Source organism: Callithrix jacchus, chromosome 19, assembly GCF_049354715.1.
Source record: "Callithrix jacchus isolate 240 chromosome 19, calJac240_pri, whole genome shotgun sequence".
Classification (NCBI taxonomy): Eukaryota; Metazoa; Chordata; class Mammalia; order Primates; family Cebidae; genus Callithrix; species Callithrix jacchus.
The window spans coordinates 35,598,522-35,619,551 of record NC_133520.1 but is presented as its reverse complement, the minus strand read 5'-3'; the positions used below and the strand labels follow the sequence as shown (position 1 = coordinate 35,619,551).

General features: G+C 50.1%; 1 protein-coding gene across 1 annotated transcript in view; it reads left to right on the top strand.

Moving 5' to 3' along the window:
• The first annotated feature begins 10,452 nt into the window (after positions 1-10,452).
• Positions 10,453-21,030, top strand: part of PLXNA2 (plexin A2) — a 223,882-nt gene continuing 213,304 nt past the window's right edge. Inside the window, exon 1 of the mRNA XM_035280804.3 lies at positions 10,453-11,132. The gene's annotated coding sequence lies outside the window, so the exon portion shown is untranslated. The remainder of the gene's footprint in view (positions 11,133-21,030) is intronic.

The following is a 21,030-nucleotide window of genomic DNA, read 5'->3' as shown; positions in this document are numbered from 1 at the left end:
AGGTGCTTCATAGGTCCTGGGATGAGGTGGATATAGAAATTGCAAAGCAATTTGGCACATTCCTTTACCACAGGGTCTTTTCTGAGCTCATCAGTCAATAGGAAAGAGAAGATAGTATCTTGTTTAAATAGGGCCCGAGGTGTTAGTGGCTTTCCCTGATGGTAGAACTTGTAGTGGTGACATTCAAAGCGTCACTAATGTCCCAAAGGAAATTTTTGGCATCCTGACATTCCCTGTGGTCAGCCTCTGTGTGTAACAGAGGGATCCAGATTAGTGGAGCAGAACTGGATGAGTCCCAGTGTCAGCCTTAGAGAGAAACAGAGATCGTGGGTGTTTCTCATCCCAGGCTCACGGGGGTCCTGGCATCAGAACAAAGATTTTCCAAAATGTGACTCCATGATGTTGTGCCAGTCCTGACAGACAGGAGAAAAGTTGGGGTGGGCAATGGCTAGAGGGAATTAATACAAAACTTACACTTCAGATGGAAGGTGCAAGAGAAACATAAGGCATAGCCTCTGCCCTTAAGGAATTTGCAATCTGGTGGGGAATACGAAAGTGAAGTGCCCAGGTTAAGCACACTGATTAGGAAAAGCAGGGGTCAGAGGGAATTGCAGTGAGAATGCAGCATAGCAGAGGGGAAAGAATGCTGGACTTGAAATTCACACACCTGGGTTCCAGTGACTTCTCTGTCATTTCCTGGGCATGTGATCTACAAGTCACTTATCCTCTCTGAGTATCCTTACTTCTCTCATTTCTGAAATGAGTTTCTTTTTTAAAAAAAGCAGATACCACGGTGAAAATATTTCAATGTATATTTATTAAACGACTTATCTGTACCAGGCTCACAATGAAAAGAAGCTAGTGTACAAATCCTTAAAACTCTGTATGAACAGAAAGTGCCATGGCATCTTAAAACAGACGGATCTTGAGAAGGTCCTAAAGACTGTTCAGGCATTGGATGACTGTGGGAAATGATGTAGGGGAATGCCACATTCCAGACTGAAAGATGAACATGGGCAGAGGTTCAATGGAGTGAAATGAACTAAGCATCTTCGAGGAACCACTATGTCCCGGGGTGGTAGGGAGGGGGCTGTCAGAAATAAGATTGAGCCCAGAGGGTAGGGGAAGACTATGAAAAACTTTGAAAGATGGCCTTTAGCCCTCTGATATTACGGTTTCGGAGTGTAATTTGTATTCAAGGGGAAGAAAAAAAAAGAAACGCATGCTGCTCACCCAAACATCAGGACATTCTGTTCTTCAGTGATTGTGCTTCGTGGAAATGTTCTCCTGCAAAAAAGAAAGAAAAAGAATGATTAAGGGAAAGAAATAACTAGAGCCACATTCATTTCAGCTCCACTGAAAGCACAGCAGGAGAAAGTAGCTGTGTTTGCCAAACTCCAGAAAGAGACACAATTGATGGGGGGTGGGAAGAGGGGAGGGTGAGGCAGGGAGTAGGAGATGAGGTGGAGGGGTTCCGAGTTGTTTTATTCTCCCAAGAAGATATTGTAAATAATGGAGAGGTATAGTACACGGAAGGGGAAATTACTCTGACAGGGCCCTTCTAGGGAGGAAAATGGAACTAAATATACGTTCCATTATTTCTGATCTTTCATTCAACTCTCCATTTACATGGGGGCTCCCCGGAGCTGATGTTTCTCTTTTGCTGTCATAAGTAGTCATTGACTGGAGCCGATCATTTTGAAATAACGGCCTGCAACCCTTCCACTGCCGTGATTAACACAGTGTAATAATTATTAACCACACTGATAACTGCAGAGGAGGGGGACCGCTGCCAGGTTCCCCTGCTTTTCTGAAGCCAGGAAAGTTCCCTGTCATTCCACCAGGGGGGGTGACGTCCCAGAGAGACCACAGAAGGCTTTCTGCAGGCTTCTCCAGGAGACCAGGAGCTGGGGTCTCCTGCGCTATGGGCAATCATCACCAAGCCTGGGTTTGCTGCATATCAAGACTTTTTGCCACAGTGCAAAAGTATGAACTCCTCAAGAAACAGTATTGGCTGGAGCTTGAAAGATGGGGGAAGAAGAGAGAAGGTAAAGAGATGCTATGGGATCGTCCTATGCTCTTGGCCTTTGAAATATCAGGAAATACTGTCAGCTGAATAGATCGAAGGGGCTGTAGCCACCCATGACTCAGAAAGATTCATAACACCAGAGCTCTGAACGGGAGCGTTTATCAAAGGCAGGCAGAGAGAGAAATCATCCGACTTGAGACAATTCAAAGGCAAAATCCTATTTCTCAACTGTGTCCCTAGATTGCACTCCCTCATTGATTTTTTAGGCAGTGAGTTTTGGAATGGTGGCAGCATGGCGGGCTGGCAGTCGTGCTGGGGATGAGGGGGTTGGTACAGGGTGCATCAAGGCCAGTTCCTGCTTTTTACAGGTGGAGAAACCAAGGCCAGAGGCGGGAAGGTGACCTATGTGAGGTCACAGTGCCAGGGAGTGCAGAATCAGAAATCAAACCCAGGTCTCCTGATTCCCAAGCTGTGTGTGTTTTTTTTTCTTTTTAACTTCTGTTGCTGTTGTTTTTGTAATGGAGACAGCAGCCCTCATCCTCCCAGCATTAATTCTGAGTCAAAAGAAACCATTCCAGAATATCAGTGCTGCAGCCCCAGAGAGAGAAAGGAGGAAACCAGAAGAGAATGGGAGAAAAAGAGAACTGCTTTTGTCGATCTTTCTTTTCTGTCCCGTACAGCACTTACACGCCTGGCAAGAGTATGTCACAAAAGGAATCATGATGAACCTAATATTAAACTGACTCAGGGGGAAACGTAAACATGAACCTTTCTTTCTAGGAATTCGAAACTCAGAATATGGAAAACATGGTTAATGCGGGCTCCTAATTGTTTCATGATGTCAGCGCTGCTGCAGCTGATTCCTGCCTGCCCAGAGATTGTGCCACCTCTGGATTTGTCTTTTCAGACGCGAGTAATTCACACCCTGTCCTAAATGTATAGCATGGGGGCAGGCACTGTGGTTTGCACCTGGATGTCAGGATATTCGATTTACTTAAGTAGGGTGTTCGTTTATTTTTGCATGGAGTGATGGACTCCACTCTGCCAGGCTCCTTCCCCGGCAAGGTCCCACCCACCCCTGCAAGACCCTGGACCAGCCTTCACCTTGGCTTGAGGCTTCCCAGACTCCCCCTAGGCTGCTGCTTGGCATTGCCTCACAGTAGAGCGATGACAGGCCCCCAGGCCAGGGACTGGCTTTTCGAACCAGCCCCTGGTCATCACTCTTGTCACACTCGGGGATATAATCCCAGGGAGTACCTGGCACCAGGTTAGGTACTCCAGATATTAGTCAGGAAAGAGAAGTTGGAGGCTGGGGGCTTAATGGTCTGTCCCTGAAGAGCTTGCAGTCAGAAGCAGGAAGAAATTCTTCGCCATCATTCTTGTCTTTCTCTCTCCCCTAATTAGGAGGAGCTGTGAGTTCAATTCTGTTGGGGTTTGTAGGGCACCGAAGCAATCAAGGAGAGGCAGACACTGGTGTTTTGCTCACCCGGCTCCCCGTGGATTTCCACAAAGACCGACTGGCATGCTCTCTCTAAGGGGTGGGGGTGACATGCGTTGCACCCAATTATCCCATTATTTTGAAAGGCAGGCATGGCCACATATGTAGTGTTGTAAGGGCAGAGGTGACGTAAGCTAGTAGAGATTTGCATGTTTTGGCAATGTCTTTTCTACCAGCCAACTCCCATTGTTAAACACACCCTCCCTCTCCGTAAAATCAGGGAGAATTGAGCTCATTAGTATGATTGTTTATAAAAATCATAACAATTACAACAACACGCTCTCCTTTGTAAGAGAAAATGACACTCCTCACCCTCGGCAGAACTAAAGTCCGCGATGTTTTGCCTGACTCATGATGAGTCTGGGGGCTTTCTCTTGTGGCAGGGCTCTAGGTCCTTGGCTGGGGGAATGCTAAGAAGCAGGATGAAGCCTTTTGCTTCTCACTGGCATTCAAACTCCGACACTGATGGACTCCCACACTTTCACACATCTCATCATCAGAAAAGAGCAAAAATTAGAGAAAATGGGTGTGGGATAGACCTGTATTCACATTGACCATACCACACACTACTGCGTGACCTTGGCACCACGATGTGATCAGTTTCTGCATCTGTAAGGTGGGAGGATAAACCAGGTATGGTGGTTCATACCTGTAATCTCAGGGCTTTGAGAGACCGAAGCAGAAGGATTGCTGAACCCAGGCGTTGGAGGCTGCAGTGAGCTATGGTCGCACCACTGCACTCCAGCCTGGGCAACAAAGCAAGACCCTGACCCAACAAAAGGGAGGTAGGGTGATAATCATTACTTTATTTCCTGGTAAGATTAGAGTGGGGAGGATTAGTATTAGTGCAAAGCAGGACCTCAATATGCTTTAACCTTTACCATTATCTTACGATAACTATGGGTAACTGAAGAAAAGCTGTTGTTTTGTCTCAATGAAGAAACCACGACAAAATGATCACTTCCCAGCAGTTCTGTGAACTTCTGATCTCAAAGCAATAAATGGTACTGGTTTTGTTCAGTACAATCCTCGCCTCAGAGAGCCCTGGCAGGCCTGCCCAGGAGACACTGAGCCCTCAGAAAGACTTAGCAGCCCAACTGTAGTTCTGGCAGCAACTGTCCTCTGAACCAGGCTGGGAGTCAAAGCCAGGAGGTCAGTGACTCGGCACAGGCACAGGCTTCCTGGCCAGCGAGGGCTGCTGAGCAGGGGCGGACCCCAAAAGCACATTGGCATAATACATCTCAGCCCACGAGGAATGGGACCATACAAATTCCTAGGCAAGGAATTTGTATGGCATGTTCTCCAAGGCACGTCACCCACCCTTGTGCCTGGGAGGCTGTGGGTGTGTACGTGGGCTGCTAAGTAATGAAGACCAACAGCAGCATGGGTGTGCTTTGTGGTTCCATAGGGGAAGGTTGGTGGACTGAATCTCTTTTCTCTGTAGCATTTTCTTTTCTTCTTTCCTTCTCTTTCTCTTTCTTTTTTCTTTCTCTTTCTTTCTTTCTTTCCTTCTTTCTTTCTTTCTTTCTTTCTTTCTTTCTTTCTTTCTTTCTTTCTTTCTTTCTTTTTCCCTCCCTCCCTCCTTCTCTCTCTCTTTCTTTTTTTGTGATGGAGTCTTGCTCTGTTGCCCAGGCTGGAAAGCAATGGTGTGATCTCGGCTCACCGCAACCCCCACCTCCTGGGTTCAAGCAATTCTCCTGCCTCAGCCTCCCCAGTAGCTAGGACTACAGACACCCAACACCATGTCCAGCTAATTTTTGTATTTTTAGTAGAGACGGGGTTTCACAACGTCAACCAGGCTGGTCTCAAACTCCTGATCTTTTGAACCTCCCGCCTTGGCCTCCCAAAGTGCTGGGATTACAGGCTTGAGCCACCATGCCCAGCCTCTTTGCAGCATTTTCTAGTGGAAGAGCAGGAGAGAAGGAGGGATCCTGAGGTAACGGTCAACAAATGACCCCGCAAGCCAAGGGATGTTTCCAGTGAGCCCAGCTGTTTTTCCTAGAAAACCAACCAAGAGAAGAACTGCAGTTTTGCAGTTGGGAAATAGATTTGCCTCTGGATGAAACTCTCAGGTTTTAAGAGAATATCCCCATGCATTTGTATGATGCTTTCTGGCTCGTGAAGCCCTTTCATAGTCAGCATCTTGCAAGATATGAAATACAATAAATATTATTCTACTTTATAAAGGAGGAAACTGAGGCACCAAGAGATTTAGCCAGGGATTCTGTGACCAAATGATTAGTTTCTCATTTTGGGGGATTCTTTTAGAAAAAAATAAGAGAGGAAGGCCCTTTTCCTGACCCATAGTGCTAGGAATAGAGCAAAAGAAAGGTCTGAGCCTCAGACTTCATCTTCCATGCCTGGAGCCCCGTTGTCCATACTCCCCTGCCCCACCCCTCCCCTGAAGGCTTCTGATCTTGCAAATGGAGTCTCACTCTGTTGCCCAGGCTGGAAAGCAATGGTGTGATCTCAGCTCACTGCAACCCCCACCTCCTGGGTTCAAGCAATTCTCCTGCCTCAGCCTCCCCAGTAGCTGGGACTACAGACACCCACCACCACTGCAGTTGCCTGGGCTTCACAGAGCAACACACTAGGTGGATGGAGGGGGGGAGGGAGTGTTAGGGAAAGAGGACGAGGTATACAGGGACATAAGCTCTGCTCGTGGGAGGTTTAGTGAGAAAGGAGTGAAATCCTGCCTTGTTTGATTTGGAGCCTTAACAGGCTTGCTACTGTTTAAAGTACACAGGAAAGTGGGATTTGTGAAGGGAGGAGAGGGGAGGGGAGGGGAGGGTGATGTCTTTATGAATGGTGCTGAGAATCCCGGAGCAGGTGCCCTGTTCCTGTGTCCTGGGCTGCCAGCCCCGTTGCCCGGGCTGAGACCCACCACTCTGGCATCCCGCAGTCTCTCTCTTCCATTCATGGGACTTGGCCCACACACTCCAATCTGGCCTGTCAGACCGATCCCTTTGTTCCTAACAATGTGGTGGGTAGGGGAGGCTGCCCTGCTGCTGTGGTTGCCTGACAGCGTCTGCTGGGTGAAGGGGGAGGTACCTGGTAGGGAGACAGAAGGGACCACATTTCTGCCTGTCTATGGTGGCAAGCCCGGGCTCAGGGCCAATAAAAGATGACATGCATCTTAGAGTAGAAACCCATCAACTTGGTGGTGGCATCAGTGGTCTCAGCTTTGGGAGCCAGATACAAGCCGGACAACAGCCAGTGCACCCTCCAAACACTGCCTCTGACACTGGCAAGCAGGAGCCCCCCTGGCTCCAAGGCACAGGTCCACACAGCCTCCTGAGCCCAGTTCCCAGCCAACTCAAGGCGCCCTAAATATATGCATGCACATACTGGCAGGCAGCATTCCCATGCTAAACACTGATGGCTTGCCACCCCCACCTCTAAAGGGAGCAGACTTGATGCTGAAAGCCTGCCAAAGTGTGGCTGGCTTCCAGCACCAAAAATACCTCCTGTGATCCAAGGGGCTACTGTACTGGCATCTATTTGTGGGGCTGGAGCTGCTGCTGTGACAAAAAGGACTTCCCCTGGGGATGGGCTACTTGCCCATTTGGGTCTGTGCTCCTTAAAGCCTAAGAGCTTGCTTTCCAGGGCCAAGACCTGCTCCTAGCCTGGGAAATGCAGGTGGGAGCAGCTTAGCCAGACCTGCCTTCCACAGGAGAAATACTCATTCCTCACAGGAAGCATTTCTGTGCCATTCCAGAATTCTGGTGCCCTGTCCCCTACCACTTCTCTCATTCTCTTGCTAAGTCACCCATCTAGTGACAAGCAAAGAAGAGGCCTGGGGCCTGGAACAATAATGCAGCAGTGACAAATGACTTTCCAAATGTGAGGTTCCAGGAATATATTGACTAGGGCAGGTACGTAGGCTGGGGTGAGCGGAGAACCCTGTTGAGTGTGCTGTGATTTTCCAAAGGTGAAGATTTGGCATAAGATAAACATTTCCCCATTCATTCATTTGTTCATTCATTCATTTGATAAATATCTGTTAAATATCTACAAGCCTGCTCACAAATGTGCCAGACTATGTCTATCCCTCTGGATGAAAATGAGAATGAACTACAAGGCCCTGACAGAGAACTGGTCAGTTCCCAGGGACTGTGGGTCTGACATCCGATGGACAGAATGAGGAAGAATATAGTGAAGGCCAGAAACATACAAGAAGGCTAGGAAACCTCAGAAAGAGATAGACAGAGCTGAGGGTATACAATCTGTAGGGTTATTGCCATGCTTTCTTTAAAAGTATGTGCCAAAGTGGTAATTATGGACTGTATATAGTTTTATTAAAGGAAAAAAATTAGTAAATTTGCTCTTTATAAATATCTGCATAATAAATGAATGACTACCCAGATCAAAAGGGTAAGGTTAACAAAAACATGTAAAGACTAGAGGCGCATGTACACCACCACTGCCTCAGAGGATGTCAAATCTAAATATGAACCCTGAACCCAAGGTTTTTTCTTAAATTCTCAGAGCATGTTATTATAATTAGATGTTTAGCTAATAAGATCCATATTTGTTCTAGCCTATTAGGACTAAATATAACAACAATCTTTCCATTTTGATGATACTGCTAAATCTTTCAATACTGTTACGTATATCTATTTTAATCTCCCCAGCTGTCTGGAGAGTAAAGACAGAAATTCCCATCTTACAGATGGACAAACCGTGGCCTAGAGAACTCAGAGGTACTTCATCCAGGGCCCATCCCAGTGGATCAAGTTAGCATTCTTTCCATTGCTATGCTGACCACAGGTTTGTCCATAATCTCGCAGGACTCAGATCTTAGACCCTGTTTATTGGCAATGCGGAATCTGCATGGCATCCTGCCACCCTGTCAGCGGCAATGTGTTCTCCCGCCTGTGTTCTCTCTGTCTCTCCCTTTATTCAGGAAAGAGAGGGGAGGCGTGGGGGTAAAAGATGGGGTGAGTAAAGGAGTGTGTTTCATTTTATGCTTCCTTGCTCTTCATTCTAGGATTTATTTCTGGACCACAGGAGTAGGGGGGGCAGTATGAGAAAATTATTTAAATTGTATCATAATCTTCCCAAGATGTGATTAAATTGAGGCATGGGGAAGAGAGATGACCTCTTCCAGAGTCAGACAGCATTTGATTTAGAACCAGAAGCCCTAATTTTCAGCTTGGAGCTTTATTAATTACATGCCTCCAGTCCTACCACTCCTAGTCTTAGGTGTAGCTGGCCAGACTCCATGAACAAACGGGGGAAATGTTCCAAAATCTTCTATCATCTTATTCGAATCATCTTTCTTAATAAATTGTGGTTTAGATTCAGTCTACTTAGAGATAAGAGCATCGACTAGACTATCTGCATGGGGAGACAAGATCTACTTATAAAAAGAAATAAAATAATAATACAGGGTAAATATGATAATGTACTGGTGTTTTACCAACAATAAATGCTAAAGTAGTTTGAAGGAAAGAACAGGTCTGGATCAGGCACCACAGCTTAGATTCTTTGTAACTCCACAGGACAAAACTAGCAGTAACCCGTGAAAGTTACGGGAACACAAATTTCAGCTAATTACAATGAAGAACTTTTGGAGAATTAGCTAATTTCTGCAGATGTTGGAGTAGAGCCTAGATCTTCCAGTCCTGTATTGAATGAACAATTGTTCGAGATGACTGGTTATCTAGATCACCTTTTTTCTTCTTCCTCTCTTTCTCACTCTCTTTTCTCTGGCTCCCTTTCTTCATCCCTCCCTTACTTCCTTTCTTCTGCTCCTACTGCTCTGAGAATTTCGTGCAATTGCTTTCAGGGTTTCTGCAGTGATTTTTGTTGTTGTTTTTTCGATTTTTTACCACTGAGGACTGTGGCCACCAGAGGGCAGTAGAGGAAGTTTATCAGAATACTTGGACATGAGTAAACTCATGTGCGCTCTAATAGCGAGCAGGGACTGCACAAGATCCTGTGAACTGGCTGGGGGCCAGCTTGCAGGCTCCTTCCAGAGAGCAGTGTCTAGAGGCTACGGAGATACTGAGACTGTATGGCGCTTAAGGGCACCGAGGCATTGTCATCCAGAATCCTGAAACCTCTTACCTTAGGTTATTACAATAAGTTATCTTAGCGCCACCCCTCTGATTCCCCTGCCAAGCAGACTCTGCATTGGATATAGAAAGCTCCTCTTCCATCCCCGATGCCCCCGTCCCAGTCAGGATTCATCAGACGCCCAGGATATCTATCAGGGCTGGAAGCTTGAGATTCAATTCAGAGCAAGGCTCATTTTCTCATTGCAAAAATATTAACAACTTCAAGCCTTATTTGACAGCTTGTTGGCCTTTTTTTCCCCCTTTAATTTACAAGAAGAGGAAATTTGCTCCCACAAATTCCAAGACTCCAGTCTCAACCCCACCAGGCAAGCCGGGTTCCTCCCCACTCACCCTCACTCAAATTAAAGATGAAGAGGAGGGAGGTGTGCAGGATGTGCGTGGTGACAGGTGATGCGAATGGCGGGGAGTCCCTGTCCCTACTGCCCTCGCCCACCATGCCTGTGTCCTGAGCTTCCCCCAGACCCCAACCCTCGACCTTCTACCCCCACTGGGGGCTAAGCCAATTGAGCTTGGAAGGCCCGGATTCGAATCCCTGGGCCCTGGCAGCATTTTCCTCGCCCCCTTGGCTACTTAAGGTGGCCGTTGGGTCCGGTGCTGAGCTGGGCGCAGGACAGGCAGCGGGGCGGCCTCCGGATGCCAAACCTGCTTCTCCTTTGTTGACAGCTGGCAGAAGAGGAAGTCCGCGCTGGCGGGGGAGGGGCGGGGGCTGGCGGTGGCGGGCGGTGCCAGCGGCGGGCGCGGCCCCCGCCCGGGCGGACGTGGCCGGCGGGGAGGGGGTTAATGCGCGGCCTCTATGATAATGAGCTGCATGGTAAAATAGGGAGGCCGGCGCTCAGGGCTCCGCCACCGCCGCCGCCGCCGCCACCGCGGGAGCCAGAGCTGCCGGGCGGAGCGGCGTCCGCGCCAGACTGGAGCGGGAGGGCGGCGGAGCGCAGTTGCTGGGAATTTTTCAGCCGAGAGAGCGAGCGATCAGGAGAGAGACCCCGCGAGCTTGGGAGCGGTAGGGAGGGCGAGCGCCGGAGCCAGCGGAGCAAACCTCGAAATAGATCTGGAGAGCCAGGCTCCCGGAGGAAATGGGACTGTGAACGAACCCGGGAGCAAGAAGGGAAGGAAGCGCCGGGATTGCTGATGTCAGAGGAGCCTGGAAAGTCGCGCTGGGAAAATCTGAAGACAGCCGGGGCTCTGCTTCTTCCCCGCGAGAGACGCCGCCGGCCACCCCCACACGCCCCCTCGGCGCCTCCGGGTGTCCCCCGCGAGCCGGCGACAGCGCCCAGCCCGGCTGCTGCGGGGCGACGGAGCACTGAGGGGCGCGCGGAGCGGAGACCAAGGGGCGACTTCAGGAATACAGATAAGTGGCTAGTGGCTTGACGTGGATTTTAATGAATTTGGACTCCATGTGGATTTGGTCGTCTCCGTGATTCCGAGCTGCGAGCAGGGAGAGGGGCCTCGAGCCGCCCTCAGAAGCCGGCGGCCGAGGAGGACGGAGCGGGGACGGAAGGACAGACCGACGCTGCCGAGCTGGGTAAGCGGCCGCTGGGCCGGGCGCTCGGAGTCGCGGCGCCCTCCGCCCTCACCCCACGCGCGCGCACACCCGCGGCGGCTTCTCCCGCGTCCACCTCTTTGGGGTCCCGGCCCCAGGCACCTGGGCTCGGCCGCGGAGGGCAAGTCCCCGCGCGGGCTCGGCCACTTTGGCGGGCCGGAGCGCTGCGTGCGCGCGATCGCAGGCTCACTGGAGCCACTGCCTCCCGCCCCAGGCTTCTCGGCCGGCCGCCTGCTTCCCAGCCCGGGCTGCGGGAGGCAGCAGCGCTCCGCCGCGCGCCTCCACAGCGCACCTGCCGGCGCTCTGCGGCTATGGGGAGCTCCGGGCGTCAAAGCTGTCCCGGGAGCTGGAGCCCAAAGAGGGCCTCGGTGGCACGAGCGAGACAACCCAAAGCCACTGTGGCCAGCGATCGATTTGGGGGCGTTCACTCCAGCGCTGGAGTCCCTGGTGGCCGCCGGCTGTCCCTTCCGATGGGAAATGGAAATCAGGGGAAGGGGAAAACATCATTTGCGCGGGTTCCATAAGGCTCGGGGAGAGATTCCCAGGCACAGAATGGGTCTAATTGCTCCATCTTTCGGACTCCCTTCCCGGGGTATGGCCTAGCCGGGGTCCAGCCCCGTAGTTTGAGCACCTCAGGAGTGCTGGGGGTTGAAATGGGAGTTTGCTTAGGGTCCCAGAGGCTCCTGATGAATCCTTTGAGAAGGTATCCTTCCATGTACTCTTCCTTGTCCCACCCCACAAGTGAGGTAGGGATCCTAGAAAATTCTAGCCCTTTTTAGCCATCCCACAGGTAGTCTCTCTGATGCCAATCATGGTCTAGATGGCCAGAGTCACCAGAAATTGCCATTCTAGGTTCCCGAAAAATACCCACCTGTTTGGAATGCTCCTTGCCCTTAGTGGGACCTGCCTACTCAAACTCCGCTCTGCTCAGGGCGGGGATAGAAATAATGGGAGAGTGGAAGTTGGATAAAAGATTTGGGGCTCTAAGTCAGTAAGGGTCCAGAAATGAGAGTGCATGAGGTGGGCAGTGGAAGTAGGAACAGGTCTCCCATTGGAAACTAAGATCCTAGAGTGACAGTGACACACCAGTAGAAGGTAGGCAAGGGACATGAAGACAGGATCAGTTTGAGGGAATTGGGAAGGTCAGTCATAGCTTGGGTAGTCACTTGGGGGTCCATCAGCTGGGAGGAACCCACAGAAATTTGGGGGCACATTCATCTCCTTCCATTCATGTGCACAGTGGATAAGGTTTAAGAGCGGCAGGCCAAGATGAGTATCTGGGCTGGCCTGGGCTGGAGGTTTTGAGAGCAGGAGTCAGGTTTAGCTCTCCCATCTCCCCCCACAATAGCAGTCTCCCTCCTTTGCTGGGCTTCTTTCCTACCCCTTGAAACTTCACTCTTCCCTCTGGGTTGGCTTTGGATTCTGGGGCCTTCTACTGAGTGACAGAGCCCCAGGAAGAGATAACCTTGGCTGGAGGAATTCAGCTATTCCTAACTGAAATGCAAGGCTTTTGTGCCGTCACCCCAGAAAGCTCCTAGAGTTGCTTGAGCCCTCTCCCCTCTGACCTCCAGGTAAGAAGAGAGAAGAATTCATTAACTTCCCTCTCTCTTCACAGAGCATCATTTTAACTAATTACCTGTGATCTCTCTTGGGCGGTGGCCTGGGGGCTGAAGGGGTAGTGAGGAGAGAGGGTAGGGAACCAAGGAAACAGAGTGGAATCTGTTAAGAATGTTTTTCTTTCCCCTTTTTCCACCTGGCATCACCACCATCCCCTCCTCATTCTGGAACTTGCCCCTGCTGCCACCAGCCAGCGTTACCTAAAGGAGCTATTTCCCTCCACTCTGCAGCCGATCCTGTACGGGGACCCACTGATAAAGGGAGGGCAATGCAGACTGCCCTCTCTGCTCCCTCACTGTCCTCAGCAAATTGCATTAGGATGGGGCAAATTGGCTTGCAAAACAGTTAAATGGAAATGACATTTGGAGCAATGTGCAGGGAAGATGCCGAGGAGCAGCAGTGGTGAAGTACCAGGAGATCTCCTTTACCCAGGGACCATGAGTCTGGCAAGGAAATCCCAGCTGGTCCTTCCCTTAGGCAGGGCAAAAAGACAGGGGTCCCTGGAAGCCTGGAGCAGGACAGAGGATCTGGCTACCCTTTCAGCCCGTGTCTAAATGAAGGGTATGGTGGTGTCTTACATCCATCACCCAAAAGTATGTCATTACAAGATCGGTGGCGCCCCTTTCAGAGCTGGTCTGAATGCCTACCCCTGTCTCCAGAGTACCAGAAAACATTCGCCCTGCAACTCCTGACCATCAAAAGCTGCAGATGCGATGAATGTAAAAGTTCATTCACCAACTGCTTCACTTAAGTCTACACTTAAAATGAGGTTTAAGAAAAGCCCTCAAAGAACAGCTACTTGTTTCCTAGGTCCAGTTCTCATTTACAAATAATCTGATTATTCAGCTAATCTTTATTTCATGGGCAGGTTACAAGAAAACACAGGAGCGGGAGGGGAAACCAGTGACATGGTTAAATATACAAGGCAGCAGCTGACAGCAGCCTAAACTCACCACTGTAGCAGCTATGAAATATTACGGTGCTGGAGTTGTCATATTGGGGGTTTTATAGTTTCTATCCTACCTCATTTTCTATGATTATCTCCCCACGATATAGGGTTTGCTGTGGGGGAGGCATTCCTGTCTCCAGCAGCACCCCTGCCACCACCAGCTGTCTTCCCGCATTGCCACACAGCTGTCTCTGCACACACGAACTGAGGCACAATATACTTCTGTCCATCATGGCAAATGGAGAGGCAAGGAGAGCCTAGCCAAGCCCCCACCCCCACCCCCACCCCCATCCCTTCTGATCATAAAGAGACTAGAGCATTGTGTTACAGTCTGTTAACTAGAAATAATTCAGGACCGTCCATAGGGAAACTGGTAGAAACAGGCTTTGAGGTTCTGGGAGTTTTACAGCTCATGTTCATTCTCCCCTCACCCCCACCCCCCATCACCACCGCCCCGCCCAGGGGTAGTCTGTTGTCAATCCATTATATGTGAACGTTCTATTTCTACCCTTCACATATGCTCAGTTCAAACAATGATGAATGGAACCGGTTCCCTTAACAGTTTTTTTCACTTAGTTACAAAGATTTCATGCCTGATTAGAGTAAATGAGGGGTGGGTGTACATCCACTTCTTTTTGGTCATTTCTAAAGGTGAGCCCTGTGGAGACAGACAGAAAGGCAGTTCTTCCCAGGGTCAAACAGCTGGTCCCAAGGAGCGAGGGAGGGATGGCTGGTAAGAAGAGGACACCCCTGTCCTCCTGGGCTTAGCCCTCAGGCTTTCTTGGGCCTCATTCCCTGGCACTTCGGCATATGGAACCTCTTTATCTACCTCCACACTGCTCCATCTGGAATTGGAGGGCAGAAATAGAGGTGAGAAAGTTCTTTGTTGGGGAGCAGGGTTCCTACCGGGTAAGAGTGTAAGGGGGCAAAAGGAAGGAAGGACACAGAACTGAAAGAAATGACTGAGGTCTGAGCAACGAAAACGTTCTCTGCTCCAACAGTTGGTTAACCATTAACCGCCTTCCCTGCCCTGGTTCTGTCTCCTTCCTGGGTGAAAGAGTATCTCTGGGAAACCCAAAGGACCAGCAGGTGTTCCTCCATACCCACCTCCCCTCCCCAACTTAACATTTGCTCTGTCTCCCCTGTCTGCCACAGCCCCAGGCTCAGCCCCTGACCGCCACTCACCCCTTCCTCTCCTTCCCCTGCCCCAACATACGTTTCCCACCCTCTGCCAGTTGTCCCTTTACCCAGGCATTGCCAGACTGGGACACAGTAAGGGAGGTGGGGAGAAACGATGGAGGGGAGTGGCTGGCTTCACACAGGACTCCGTGGCAGGAGCTTTGAGCTCAGGTTATACACAGCACTATAACCATTAGGATTTTCCTAGTGCTTCTCACTGTGGATCTGGCTTGTTGGTCCCTGTTTTGGCCCTTTGAGGTTAGGCCCTGTGGTCCAAGGTCTTACCAAGGTAATCCTAGCAAGTCAGACCTGGCATCCTGAACCTCAGAGAAAACTAGCAGGTGGACGGAAGATGTAGATCAATGCAGGAGCAAAGGCACACGTGGAAAGACAGAAGTCAAGATGTGGGCACAGGCGCGGATAAATGGAGAGAGGCGGGGAGACCGCAAGGGAAGATAGAGACAGAGAGACTGACAGTGCGAATGGGGGCGGAGGGAGCTCAGCTCCAACACAAAGAGAAAGTGGAAAAGAGCCCTGCAGGCAGAAGGGGGTTTTCTGAGTCTTCAATGGCCCGGGAGGCTCAGGCTGAACTGGGAAGCCGAAGTAGCAGGTTATCTCCACTAGAGGGGACTCTTGAAAGCCAGGCTTGGCCCAAAACAGTGGCTTTTGTGCTTTTTTTTCTTCGGAGAGAAAAAAAAAATATTAATAGATGAGATATATTTGAAACTCCCAGCTGTCACTTCCCAGAGACCACAACTGGTAGGGTCCTATTGCCAGTGGGACCTCTGGGGCTCTGTCTGGTTGCAGAGGATGACAAGGCGCCTGCAGTATTAAGCAGGGGTACATGGGTTTGTGAGCAGCTCTGGAGAGGCCTGCCCCAACAGGTCACATCCAGGGGTGGGTGGCAGGGAGGGAGTGCATTCCCAACTTAGCAGGCAGTCCAGTCTGCTGACTGGCCCGCCAAAAGGCCCTTGCCATTCTTATCAGCAGCAGAAGTTTCTGGCCTATCCCCAAGGCACCTTCACATGGCTTCCCATTTCCCAACTCCCTAAATGCAGATTTTTGAGAGTCTCAGGTGGTTGCAAAACTGCTCCCGAGGAGACTTTTTTTTAAAAGACCTTTCAGGAACTGAAAGCATGTCAACGTTGTATCGCTGATTTAATCTTTTTCTTCATATTCTCTGTGGGAGTCTCTCTGAATTATAATTCCCCCTTTCATTTCAGCAGAGGACAATATTGAGAGACAGCAGAGTCCAGAGGCTTTTCTCATCTAAGGAGATAATAACTGCCTAACAGGGGCATGGGAAAATATTGAAGTTTTGGGATGGGCAGGAGGCCACACAGTAGCAGCATCTCTTTCAATCTGATAGCATCCCCTGATATTTCATCTAGGTTTGCTTTAGCTGAAATGTACCTGGGGGTCAGGGTGGGGGAAGGGAGACTAGAGGAAAAGAAGAAAAACACGATAAATGTATCGTGCTATGAAAGTTTAATTCTGCTTTTCTTTGGCTAAAATTACTTTGAGAGATAAAAGGCGTTGGAAGTGCCCTTGGAAAGTTCAACTTGTCTTCAGAGGGAAGAGGAGGTGGGACCCCAGGTCTCCGAGTGAATAGCTGGTGAATGAGCCTGTCTCCTCTGTTACCACCCCACCAACACACACACACATTCGCTCCAAGGCTTTGAGAGGACAGAAACTTCTGACAGAGGAACCCTAGCACTTCCCAGCCGTCTTGGAGGACTTGTTCTCTCAGGCTTTCTCTGGTTGTATCTAAACAGTGTCCTTCTCAACCATAGTTTCAATCTGGGTGTAGAGGGATAGAAGAAGGAGAGATTCTTGCCCTTTGCATTGAACCAAATAGGATGACACTGAAAGTGGGAATTGGAATTCATTTAAGTTTAAATAAATAGAAATCAATCACCTGTGTGGCGCCAAGAATGTGGTATCTCCCTCCTAACACAAGGGTGAAAAGTAATAGGTCCTACCTTCAGGGCATTTACAGTACACTGAGAGAGTGGAGGAAGAAACTGCATAAGCCAAGTACCCCCAAATATCTTTAGTAAAAGAGAATGGCATTTACAGTGTGTACTACAGAGTCAGAGGAAGTGAGGGCAGACAGCTCCTCCGTGCCTTTGCTTTAAGTCATGGGAGGTAAAGATTTCCAGGAGAGACTCAGAGGTGCTGGAGAACTTCATAGTTTCCTGTGAAGAATGACGACTATTTAATGCTCTCCCAGGCTCCATCCTCTCACAGCTACCCCAACCTACCATATTTTCTCCTCATTCTTCTCTGAGGACTTTAAACGGGCAGCGCTGGAGTTATTTTCTCTTAGTCAATATCCTAGAGCAAGCTCTCCAGCGTGCATACTCCCAAGGGTTTTCATGTTGCAGTCTGTATACATTGGATCCCTTTCTGGTACCTCTGGAGCTGGCGTGTGGAGGTCAGCATGGTGCATCAGGAAATATTACTCATCCATGTTCACATGTAAGTGTCCAGAATCCTGCTATTATGCACCTATTCTTATCTGAATGAAGTTATTAAATGGGAGAACCTGAGAGGAAAGATCTGGATTTTATCCCTCCATGTTAGCTAAGCAGGGGAGTCTGTACACTCTTCGGGCTGCCTTTGCCCTGCGTTTGCTACCTGGAGAAGAAGCCACTCTCTTTTAAGTTTTCTGTCTATAAAGAGGGCAGAGGAATACTAATGGAGGGAGGTTAGAAGGGTGAAGATTTCAACTCAAAGATACTCTCTAATCCTATAATGGAAAGTCATGCTCTCCCTAACCCTTGACTGAGGCTGGGGGAGCCACATCAGTGATGCTGCCAAGGAACTAACCCCTTACTGGGAAGCACAGAGCTAAGGCCATACTTGGGCTTCAAGAGGTCTGTGAAACCTTAGAGATTCTATACCTTTAAGAATGGGTCGAGATGTGTGGATCATGAGGTCAGGAGTTCAAGACCAGCCTGGCCAACATGATGAAACCCCGTCTCTACTAAAAATACACAAATTAGCCAGGTGTGGTGGCACAAGCCTGTAGTTCCAGCTACTTGGGAGGCTGAGGCAGGAGAATCGCTTGAACCCAGGAGGCGGAGGTTGCTGTGAGCCAAGATTGTGCCACTGCACTCCAGCCTGAGTGACAGAACGAGACTCTGTCTCAAAAAAAAAAATGATGTGGGTATGATGTGTAGTTTTGTATTTCCGAAGAGAAGGAATTCTTGCACCCTCTACAATGTAAGAACCACTAGATTCCAGTCTCTAGAGCCTCTCCTAGCTGTGGTTTCTGCTTCTGCTCTAGTGGCAGAATGGGGCTTTGGATGAGGAGCTGTAACCCCAGAGCCTCTGAGAGTGGTAGACAAGTCACTCACCGCGTGAACAAGAGTATGTCAGGGACGGCTCAGAATGTCAGGGGAGCCCATGGATTGTGATTGCTCTGTGACTCTGGGCAGGCCTTTTTACCTTTGAGGAGGGGCCAGAGGCAGCAGCCTCTAAGGGAGAGCGAGGAAAGGGTCAGGAGCAGAGGAAGGGGTGTGTAGCAGAGCCCTGCCATGCTGGGGAGAAGCAGGAGGACCAGTGGGCAGACAGAAGTGGCAAGAGGGGATGTTGCCGCTTTGAAGTGGTTTCCTGCTTCATAAAAGTGAAAGGCCTCGGCTGGGCTTGGTAAATATTACGTTGGCCTCTGACCTCCCACCTCCCCTGATTGCTCCCCCGGCTTCCCATTTTTTTCTCCTGAGGGACAAAGATACCTGAAGGAGAAGAGCCAGGGTTGTGAATGTCACTGAGAACAGGGTTCTTAGTGGGAGCCCAGCCCAAGCCAGACAGGAAGGCCCAGCCTCCGTCCCTGCCTGCAGGCAGGAGGCCCCTCGTGAGTCAGCACAGCTCTGCCTCCAGGTCTCGCTCCACGGTTTGGGGAAGTGGTGTTTTTCAGGAACAGGGCCGGCAGGGGATTTCACGGTGCCCTGACGACACTGCCCCCCACCCTCACTCCAGCTGACAAGTCCCCTCACCCTCTGTGACATCAAAACCCAGGCTACCAGGTTTCCTGTAAGGCAAACACCTGGCCCTGAGGTTTACCTGGAAATGAACAAAACTTGAGTCTACTGCCCCACGCTGGTGACCCCCAGGGGGTCAGGTTCTTCAGCCTTCTGGGCCCAGAGACTTGGAGAGAAAGGTCTGAACTGCTTGTGAGCCGACAGCCACTCCCTGGCGCCTGCCTGCAGGAGGTTTAGGCTCCTCAGAGACTATTGAGAGCAGATGGTCAGGAAGAGCCTGGTGTTAAAGAATCGTGTCCTAACAAGCAGGAGCTAAGTGCCTGCCTTCACACTTGCAGCCCTTCCCGCTTCCTAAAGGCTTCTCACATGTGGACCAGTGCTCACCAGCCATTTGTTCCCTGGTCCTAGGAGGGAAATAAGAGGTTAGTTATGCTCTGGCAGAATTGGATCCTGCCCCTTAGCCAGCACCTCGGTTTCTCCGTCTGTAGAATGGGGTGAATACTCAAGCACTCTCACCTGTCTTTGGTGTCTGGAGCCAGGCCCTGGAAGAGGGTATTAGGGGAGTTGGGAAAATGACAAGTGCCACAAACAGGGAAAAGTATTCGAAATCGTGGAACGGGTCGAAGAAGCAAAACTAGGGTTATTTTTCCTCCTGCTCTCCAAATTTGTCTGGACTTTTCTGAGTAAGAATAAGATTTAGTTAAAGAAAATTTGTATGCTGAATTATAAAGGGGTTAAGACTTGCTGGAGACTGGAAGTAGAGAAGAAAGCCAGCAGGGACCCTGCACTGAGGCCGCATTCAGGGCTTGTGGTCAGCATTTAGCCAGTGGGATTCGAATTTGAATTCTGACTTTGCCACCCTTGGGTTTTTAGTGCCTTCAGCTCTAAGAGTAGAGATGAATGACCGAATGACACTGTCACAGGACTGGTACGTTGGCACTGCTGTGGGAGTCAACCCTTCACGGAAGAAGGAAAGGCAGAGCTCATGGGTGTCTGGCTGCAACAGGGCTTGCATCTCTACTGCAGAGAAAGCTCCTAGGGGTGGGGACATGGATGGAGCAGATACATCACAGAGTGTGTTAGGAGTGGAGTCCAGGAGCCCGAGCTGGACCTTGGGGCTCAGGGATCAGATCCTCGGTAGCACTGATCATCCATCAAAACATAGCAGGATGTCTGGGGAGAAACATCAGCTGTCTTCTAGTAGATCAAGAGGCTCCCAAGCACTGCAAGGAGCCTTGTGTCTGTTGGAAGTGCAGAGTGTGGCAAGGGGTCTGTGAGAGGAGAGTCCTGAACACCCCATGGCACTGTCCAAGAGCCTGCTGCAGAAAATGGCAGTGGGGGGCAAGATGCCTTGATTTTCCTTTCTAAATATTATTTTTTAAGAAAGAGTTTAAATTGCAGGATAAATAGGTGTTCGGTGTAGAATACTTGGGAAATGTGTTTGAGTATTTGATGGTAGCTTTTATCCAGGCCCACGAGTGGATGTGAAACCTAAATCCAAACTGGGTAAGTGCATTGCCCTGGTCACACAGCAAGCTGCCATTGATTGCCCTCCAATTGCTGGGAGGTTTGTTTGTCCCAGCCTCGTCTACCACACTCTCTTGATCTGCCCACTGAGTCACCTTGTCCTTTCCAATCTCTTGTCCCCTGCACTGTGCCCGGTGACCTCCCCCATCTCTATCTCCCTTGGTTTTGAGCAGACAGGCATCTCCCGATGAAGCAGTATTCTCTGTGAAAACTGACCTCTCCTCTTCTCTGCCCATCTGCTGGCCCTTAGCACTCACCACGGCACTTCCATGGTGCTGGGTAGTGTGGTGTAAAAAGGCCCCCCCTTTTAAATAGCTCCAACCAGCTTTCCTCCATCCACAGCAAGCCTTGATATTTGCACAGTCAATGGCTCTGGCAAGGCCAAGCTGCCCCTCCCTCCCCGAGAGGCACTGTGGGCACTGTTTGTGTTTCAGTCTCTATAGACTCAGCATTCACAACTTGAAGAGGCTGAGACAATGACCCAAGCAGCTGCCTGCAGACTGTGCTGGCTGGGAGGCGCAGAGAGCTCCAGTCTCACAAGGCTTCGAGGGAATGAGAGGCAGGGAGGGTTGGCCCAGCCTGGGTTTGCACACCATGCACCTGGGAGCATTCTCAGGCAGCT